At 38.4% G+C, this 9,494-nt stretch overlaps 1 long non-coding RNA gene across 1 annotated transcript; it reads right to left on the bottom strand.

Moving 5' to 3' along the window:
* Nucleotides 1-1,323: 1,323 nt before the first annotated feature.
* Nucleotides 1,324-9,125, bottom strand: LOC122239289. The gene is made up of 4 exons (XR_006218242.1): nucleotides 8,877-9,125; nucleotides 6,572-6,667; nucleotides 1,773-1,816; nucleotides 1,324-1,397 (listed from the first exon to the last, which is right to left on the bottom strand). It is a non-coding gene; the product is annotated as an uncharacterized LOC122239289 (long non-coding RNA).
* Nucleotides 9,126-9,494: the final 369 nt, after the last annotated feature.

Below are 9,494 nucleotides of genomic sequence, written 5' to 3'. Positions count from 1 at the left end.
TTGCAGCTAGAAAAACTAGACAGAACTTCAGCAGTGCACTTGAGGGCCATTTTAAACAGAGAAATCACCCACAAACAAAAATTTGAAAAAGGTGACACTAAATAAACCATGAAAAGGACACTGGCTACAGTATGAGAGCTGAAACAAGAAGACAGAACATCACCTTGTTCCACCTCAGTTGTGAATATGTGTCAGGTGACTCAAATTTTCACCACCCTGCCCATGCTCATGTCTGTGAATGACTACAAAAATACACTGAGTTTTGATTTGGGAATTACGAATGGCTTTTAGCAAGTAGATATTTGCAAATACAGAATCTGAGAATAATGAGGATTGGCTGTATCTATTTTCCCCAGAAGCTGCATAAGCAGCAAATAACACTGTGAGGATAACACAAACAGCATTGCCAGAATATGTAATATAAACATTTTTAATTATAGAGACCTCATGCACAAGTATCACAAGAATTCACAAATACTGTGAATTCTTTAAGGAGAATGTCAAGTTGAACAGTTGGTATGAATGATTTATGAAGGGGGAAAATGTTGACTGCTTTATTATCTGGCAGGGATTGTGTGAAACAGTGGCCATTCTTGACATCCAGGAAGCTGGCAATAGTAATTGATTTCCCAGTTCTCCAAAGCTAAGCACCTAAAATCCAATCTCAAGCAACCCTAAGGGCTTCTCGAAGTGTTCTTCCAAAAATCCTTAAAACTCCAGCACATTAACCTTGAGAATATTAAAAGTCTCTGGGTAAGACCCTGTTGTACAGTAAGCCTGTTAAGGAAATGGTTGAGTCAAAAAAATATTAATGGTTGAGAGAAGTCAACAAAAAATCAGTATTAGCTATTTTGCATTTCATAGAAAAAAACTGTTTCAGTAAAGAAAAAAAAAACTATGCATCTTTGACATATAGCACATCCTTCCAATTTACCAGATTCTAACCTTTTTTTTTTTTTGAGCTATGTTGTAATCCCTCTGAGTTGTAAATAACTGATACAAATGTAAATTCTGTCCAGTGTGGTAGAGATTTAATTGATTCTCCTTATCCCCAGGGTAAAATATAATTTTTGCCTACAATGGAAATTCATTTCAGCATTCCTTTGCTAGCCAGATGAGTTTGCAGACTTTTCCTTTGAACCAGCTATAGTTTCTGCCTGGTTCCCTCTGTCTTTCTTTCTACCCTCTTAGGTACAGTACCAGGAAGCCTGAGAATTAAACTAATAAAGGACAAAATAGTAGGAGAAAAGGCACACAATTTTTGTTAATGTTTATAGGCACTGAAGTTCACAGAAAAGAAGTAAAATGCAAAGAAGAGTTGGACTCTGGGGTTACGTACCATTTTAACAAAGAAAAGAAGGTTGTGCTTCAAGAGCTGATAAATCACTGGGAAGTTACTGGGGGAAAAATGGAAAATAAAGTCTTATTTTAGTAAGATCTGCTGTACAAACTCATTGTGGTGTAGGCTCTGTCTCCAGTGATAAGAGTGCTCTTATCTTCTGGGGTGGGAGAAGGGTGGGGGACCTGTAGGTAGAAGGGGGCAGATACCTTCATGAAGGGAAGCTTATGCCCTGCTTTAGGCAGATAAGGGGAAGGCAGAGAACTTCCTGCATCTGTTGCCTCTCAGTTGCCTTTAACTCAAAATAATCCTTGTGCCAAAGTGGTATATTTAGGGTTGGTGTATTCTGATCCCCTTCACCGCATATATGAGTAAAATAAAATCATTAATGCATGTTCACCTTTTAATATCTGTATAATTGTTATTATTTTACCTTTTTCTAAAGAACTGCTCCCAGGGCCTTAATTCCTTTGTGCCCTGTGGGAGAAATACAGGAAGATGAAAATCAGATGTTTGTGAAGTCTTATGTATCATTGTCCAGACACTACTTAAGAGTAGGTACAGTAACAGCTCTACTTACAGAGCACATTTCTATAATTTGTATGGAGGAGGGTGAGGAGAAAGGCCACTTTGGAAAGTGTTTCTGGTTGGGATTAATAAAAGGACTATATTAATCAATCAGAGTGGCGAAGGACTGTAGACAACTTCCTCAAAGATTTTTCAAATCTTAGGTCGCACTCAAGCTTAGGATAGAACTTTAAGCAATTTTCCAAGACAGCTCTTAGAGAATAACTAAAAAATTAGGTTGCTGAGTAACCCAAGGCTCCTCTAGATTATTTACATTGTCCAGAGCCTCAGATATCATCTAAAGGTAGTTACTGACCACCACATAACTTTCTGTTAAGAGACAATTCTAGTATAGCTTTCTTTTGAAAGTGTGTGTGTGTGTGTGGAGAGAGAGAGAGAGAGAGAGAGAGAGAGAAAGAAGAGAGAAGAGAGACCCTTCATTATCTAAGCAACATGTTAGAGGAATTATGGGTGGAAACTGTTCTACTTCTCATTAACAAGTCTCTGTAACAATTACCAGAAATGCAGAACTTCATGGCTGGCTAGGACTCCAGGAAATCTGAGACACATTCTCAGGCCCAGGCTAATCAGAGCTACTGCATTCCTTCCACTCTCCATACTTGGAGACATCTAATCACTATCTGGAAGCTCAGCCCCATTGCTTCTCGGCCTTTTGGCTAAGATCAAGTGTGGAAGCTCAGCCCAACTTTTATAGTATCAGTCATGAAGCATTCTGACCTGAAGAAAGAGGTTCTTAAACACCCCAGTTCACTATGCCTGCATTCAGACTCAAACCAACTGCTTCTTAGCCAACGCAGAAGCAATGTCTCATTTCCAATAACAGCAATACTTTAGCTTTATTCCCAAACCTCACTCCCTTGCAAATATTCCTCTTGTCTGTGGTAGGCATTTGTTCATTAGGGCCATATAGTACCTAATTTCCTCCTTCCTATTTGCACTCTGATCTCCTTTATAGGGAAATTCTTCTTTATGAGTATTTATGAATATTTTTGGTAAGGATAACAGCTCACTTCCTTACATCACAACCCAAAGGGGCTGCATTATTTTCTCTTTGTCCTGGCATCATCAGTGAGATGGGTACATGACTTAGTTTCAGTCATTCAGATGTGTCATGTGCATGTGCTTTTGAGAATAATCAATTCTATCAAGTAAATAAGCATGTATCTAATAAAAATAGGCAAAACATTTAAGGTGCTTCAGTATAGGTAAATAGCTAGTGAGCAAAAAGTTTGTTGGATGTAGGCAGATCCTATAGAGTATGACGAGCATAAGAAGCTAGCAAGTAGCGCATGCGTGTGTCCAACATAGAGAACAATGAAAGGACCAACTATATTGGTGCTATATTCTACAGCACATGGGTACTAAGCACACATACACTTAAATACACTATATTGGAGCACTTAATATATATGATGCTTTAATTCATCACCAACTGGTGATACCCATTCCGGCACCATGTGTTTTCTGCCAAAACACAAATAAAATCCGTGGCTGCTCTTCAGACTATTTGGCACTGTCCAGCTATGGCTAGTTGCACTTGTCCCTGTATCTGTCCAACAGAGCAAGTGTGTGTCTTTGGCCCAGGGCATCATCTGTCTGTGGGCCATTTGCTCAAACCCCAGTTTTGGTTCTGCAAACACACTTTTGGTGGAGAAGACTCATGGGGCATAGACAGGAAGGGCATACAAACATTGCATATCCTAAGAGTTAGATTCTGTGACCCTCTCGTTCCATGTGCTCCTATACTATGTGAGTTAACTTACCTCAGCTCTTTCCCCTTGCTTCTCACCATGTGTTTAAATTCAGTTGAATAAATCATGTCATTTGAGCATCTTAATTTGGTTCATGAGGTTTTCTGTCCTGTGGCCTCTGGGATAGCCTGCCAGGTAGTACATTTGGAGACTATCACTGCCTGGAAATTCTCCTCTGTCCTGGGACTCTGAGTCAATAGTGAGTGATGCAAGGGTGTGTCGTGGCAGCCTGAGGACCAGGCTGTGTTAGCACAGGAATCTTGGCCGTGGTGCACCCGCCCCACACCTCCTAGAGTCCTCCTGATTCCAATATTTTTGGTTTTTTTAATTGTAAAATAAGGCATACATAAGAAAAGTATATAAAGGATGTGTAAAATTTGGCAGATAATTATAATACAAACAACCGTGAAACCTCACCAACAGGTAGGAAAATTAAAGCCAGATGTAGGAGTTAAATTTGCCCAAGACTCTCCTGTAAGTTGGTCTCTGAGGAAAAAAAATTGGTTTCATGCAATGTTCCCTGGAAATGAGCTGCGGGCTGGTGTTTAAGGCAATTGATCTTGGTCAACTGTAAGGCTTGGATCACAGTCTCTTTGAATATCCCAAGAGAGGGAGAATGTTGATTTGGCAAGTCCTGTCACTTACTTGCCATGTCATTGAGCTATAACTACCAGGCCAGCCCCTGGTTTGTAGGCATGGTGCTACATCATACACAGGGACTAAGCTGGTGGGGTAGGGCCAAGGCTAAGGTTCTATCACTGCAGTAAAAAGCTCCAAAGGCCACGGGTTGCAATCCCTGACTCAGAGTCTTATATCTGGCTCTGCTGGTTATCTGTGTGCTGCCCAGGGACATGCACATGTGCCACTGATACTCACTGCATGAGTTTCCCCAGTGAACTTGACGCTAGCAGGTAGATGTCATGTGTTATGCCTGGTGACTTGTTCTCATTTGCGTGATGCAAACATTACCAGTGCCTACTCTCCCCTCCCATGTGCCCTTCCCCAATCATAATCCCCTTCCTCTCTCCTAGAGAGGTCTCTTGTGACCTGTCTATTGTGACTCTTATTTTCTATCACCTGAAGATTCATTACTAAATAACTCAGTTTAGTTCTGTCTCTTTGTCTATTTTGAAACATTGTATAGTATATGAGATTTGTCCACGTTGCTGTGCATAGATGTATTTTATTCTGTAAAGTTATTTATAGGTCTGTTCTATCATAGATAAACATCTCCAAGTGGAATTGCTGGGTGATTGGGTATGTGTGTGCCCAGTTTTGCAGAGATAATGGGAATGAGTTTTCCATAGTGCTTGCACCAATTTGTGTTCCTGCAGTGGATGAAAGCCCTGTTCTACATTCTCACCTCTACTTAGTATTATCTGATTTATTAATGTTTGCCAATCTGGTGAATATGTAAGGATGCCTCAATGTGGTTTTATTTTGCATTCTGCTTATTTCTAATGAGGCTGAGAGCCTTTTCAGTACTTATCAGCCATTTTAATTTCTTCTCTTTTGTAAATGCCTGTTCAAGATCTATGTACAAATTTCTATCGACTCAATATGTCTTTTTCCTATTTCATATTTGTAGGAGCTCTCAGTATATTTTGAGTCTAGGTGTTTGGTAGCTAAATATGAAAAATAACATCTCCCACTCTTGTAGCTGGTCTTTTGACTCTTTTTTTTTAAGTGTTTTTTGATGGATAGAGTTCTTAATTTTAATGTAGTAGAAAAAGTGATCTTTTCCTTTATGGATAATATTTTTTGTGTCTTGTAAGAAAATTCTTCCCAACCCTGACTTCATGAAGATACTTTCCTGCACTATCTTCTAAAATGCTTTACAATTTTATCTTTCACATTTAGGTCTTTAAGCCACTGGGAATTGATTTTTTGTAAATACTTCTACTTTTTTTCCCCCAAGCCAAGCCTCCAACCTCTAATCAATTTTGCAAGTCTCTGATCACCCTATAATAAATCCTCTTTTTGCCTTAGATAGCCAGCATAAGTTTCTGCTGCTTTCAATCAAGAGCTCTAGCTGGTAAAATGGACTACTGCCTTGGCTCCCATCCCTAGAATCCTGCCTTTTAACCCCAGCCCAGTTATGTGCCCTGTGACTACACGCAGACTGGTTTTTGTCCGTGGTTTGGACTGTGCCCAAAGATTGCCATACTCCATGATCTTGTGCCTTACCCAGCAGACTTCATATTTCAGAACCTGCAGTTGGATTGGTTCCACCAGCTCCTGTCCCACTGCCCAGTTTCACTGTAAGTTAAAAACCATGCTCCACTGATTCTCAAGATATGACATGAAATTGTACACTAGCCTGTAGACGCTCAGCTGGACGAGCGAGAGGCCCATAGAAAGAGGGTTACAGAGATAACATTCATAAGTCATCGCCAATTGACGTCATCTGCTAAGCCAGGCAGGGGAAAGCAGGCTTAATTCCCAGTTGGGGATTTCAGATCTTATTGCTATTCTTTGTTTCTCCTATCAGGAGACCATGCAGGAAGATTCACACTTTACTTTTATCCAAGTGGTTTATTGATTTGTGGATTCAGTGAAATGTGCATCAATTGAACTAACCATTCCCTTTAAGTAAGGGGGGAATTTCACACTGTGCTGAAATTAACAGGCACAACAGTACTGCCTCTTAGAGTTCAACCACAGCACAATAGATGCACACAGTGTGAGGGCAATCTGAAGATTAAATAGCTCTACTTCATCCCTAGCAATCAAAAGCCAGTGTGCTCTTATTCTACTTTCTTTGCTTTCTCTTCCCTCCCACCAGACATACACACTTCAAAGAGATTATGTACACTGTTTAATAGAAAATAGATTTCTTTCCTTCCCATCCTTCCACTTTCTTTTTATATCTCTAGGTTTTATTTTTCCTCACCTGTTCTTAAGTGTGTAGCAAACTTTGGATCCTTTTGTTCCTAGATGACTGCTTAACTTCACAACTTCTCTGATCAAGTCACAATGGAAATAATGTCTAAGACCAGACAAGGTGACAAATATACCACATTTAATCAATGATTTTTCCTTATAAAATATTAAAAAGTATAAAAAGTATTAAAAAGTATAAAAAATATTTTAAAAATATTAAATTTATATATTATAAAATATATAAGCACATGGATATGACTCCACTAACCCACTGTTTTTTTTTTCCTCTTGATAATGAGTAGCTATGTCCCCTTTCAACCACTCTACCTGTGACTCTGGTGGCTAATAATTATAATAATTGACAATTTTATAACTTTTACAGGTTTCACAGTCCTTTGATACACTCATTTCATTTTATCTCAAAACTACTAATAAGATAGGTAAGACTTACAGCATCATCTTTAGATTCTTGAGAAGGAAACTGAGGCTCAGAAGGAATTAGTGAATGATATGATGTACAGCCAAGATCTAATCTTGACTATTATGCCTCCTTGGCCAGTGTTCTTTCCCAGATTATTGTCCCATATTAAACAGTTCTCTATGTGACTATAATAATATCTATTTTATGGAAAACTGACCAAGGATCAAACCTGGCCATTTTCATGTCTTTTAAAACCATCTGATTCCATACTTGGCATAAGTGTGCTACTATAAGAACTATAGAGGCACAAACTGTAGGATAATGCTATTAATAAATATTACTATGTCTTAGGATTCTGGGAATACCTAATATATGGAATAGAATCTGATTTGAGGTTTCTAAGCCTTTTTTTTCTTTAGCAATTCACATTAAAAACTTATTCATTATTGAGATTAAAAAGCCAAACATATTCCAATAAAATGTATTTAAACAAGAAAGGTAAAATTCCAGACTTCCATCTTTATTAGCATACAAAAAGCCTGTTTATGAGTAAACAGGCTTTTTACAAACATATTTAGGTCTTTATAACTGTACAGAAGAGGCAGGAGATGGTTGGTTTCAGGGCACAAATCTGATAACACAATCTGTCCCTTTTATTTATTTATTTATTTATTTATTTATTTATTTATTTATTTATTTTGAATACTTAGCTATTAATTTCAAGGCTGGGTGAAGTTCTACTTCATTAGAAATAAGGGATTTGTTTAAATAGGATTATAAGAGATGAAAGAAGAGTGTTCAAGAAAAAAACTATTGTACATGTATATTTTTTTTAAATCTTCTATGCTGATTACTCCAACTCTTCCAAAAGAACAAAGGGAATTTCTTTTTTTCATGTTGTCATTTATTTAATGTCATGCTTGTTAATTCAATCTCCATTATTCATATAGTTACTACCATGTGTTTGTTGCATTAAACCACAGGCTATAGAAATATGGGTAATCACTGGAAACTTAGGGGTGAGATTACACAGGTTGACAAGAAGTCCCACAGAAAGAGACCCAATCACTGCCTTGAGAATCAAAACAAGCTTGCCAGAGGAGATACTATTTAATCTTGGAAGAGCAAACAGGAGCATCCCTTATAGTAAACCCAATTCTTCAGCTGTTGTGTGACATTAAAGCCTTCTTATGGAGTTTAGTGGGACATGAAATAGGCATGAGAATTGGAAACCTATGGATTTCAAGATTTCCATCCTGGCATCCCACACTCCTATGGCTCCATAAACTAGTTCCAATATTTCAAACAACCTAGAAGAAATCAAATGGTTCTTCTCCACTCTTGTTTGTTGTTTATTGACTGCTCTGCCTCCGAATTTTCTTTATCAGTCTGAGCGAGCATCCTTCAGAAGATAGCCCTTATAAGTCATGTATCCCCAACATAATTTATAGGAAATAACTTCAACTTCTTTATTTTACTTCAAAGTCTACTCTTCCTCTCCCATGTCACTTAAACTACTTTTGACTGGTGGGCTTATCTCTCCATCTTTCTGTAGAGGAGTTAGGAATGGCCTTGGGAGAACTTTAGCCTTCATAATTTTAATCACCCTTTTCCCTTCCACATACACAAATTACTCCAAAAGAGAAGAAATTCCAAATTTAAGAAACATTTTTTTTCTATACAAAAACAACACAAAGAAATCACCTGGTCTCCTCCTCTAACCAAAATGCTGACTGTCGCAGGTGTTTTTCTCTATATACCTAGCAAATCCACCCTCTTTCTTTGCTAAAAGAACCCTGCTTTTGTTCAAATAGTAGGCAGCCAAGTGCTCAGAAAGGTTGTACCCCTTCGCCTCCCCAGGGACTGAAATCTGATCAGTTTAAGACTGCCATACCAGTGTGGACTCAGATGTATATATAAGATCCTTTTCTGTCCAGTGACATCTGAGGGCAAGTCAGGAGCTTCTAGAAAATATTTCAACTTGTGATTTTAAAAAAGAGAGAGCAAAAGACATCTGATAAGAACTGTCTTTTTCTTTCTTCCTGCCTGTGGATGTCTTTGAAAGCTTTGGGACCCCTTTAGGCTCCTTTGGACAAGGATGTGATGCTACTTTGTGATCATGAGTAGATAAGCATAAAGGCAAGACCACTATGCTGGCTGTGGTAGGGTGATCAGTGAGATAGAATCTGGATCCTATGTGACATCACTGTTTCATCGTACAACTATGGAACTGCCCTGTCTCTGAGCTTCTTACTCGATATACAAAATGTCCTCTTGGTTTAATTATCTTCTATAGAGAAATATTGGAGCCAGCATCGTCCTCTTGCCCTTTTAACCTGACAATGTACCTGGTTCCCCTACCTTAAACTTTGGTTTTACCCAAAAAATTTAGCTCCAATCCTGCCCCCATTCTCCCCACCCTGTCTGGATTTCTTTCCAATCTAATACAACCAAGAAAACATGCAGCTCAATCTGATATACCCAAACCTGACTTTGAGTCATTTGGCCCATC

Source organism: Panthera tigris, chromosome B3, assembly GCF_018350195.1.
Source record: "Panthera tigris isolate Pti1 chromosome B3, P.tigris_Pti1_mat1.1, whole genome shotgun sequence".
Taxonomy (NCBI): domain Eukaryota; kingdom Metazoa; phylum Chordata; class Mammalia; order Carnivora; family Felidae; genus Panthera; species Panthera tigris.
The sequence above is the reverse complement of the archived record's forward strand: the minus strand, read 5'-3'. Positions and strand labels throughout refer to the sequence as shown.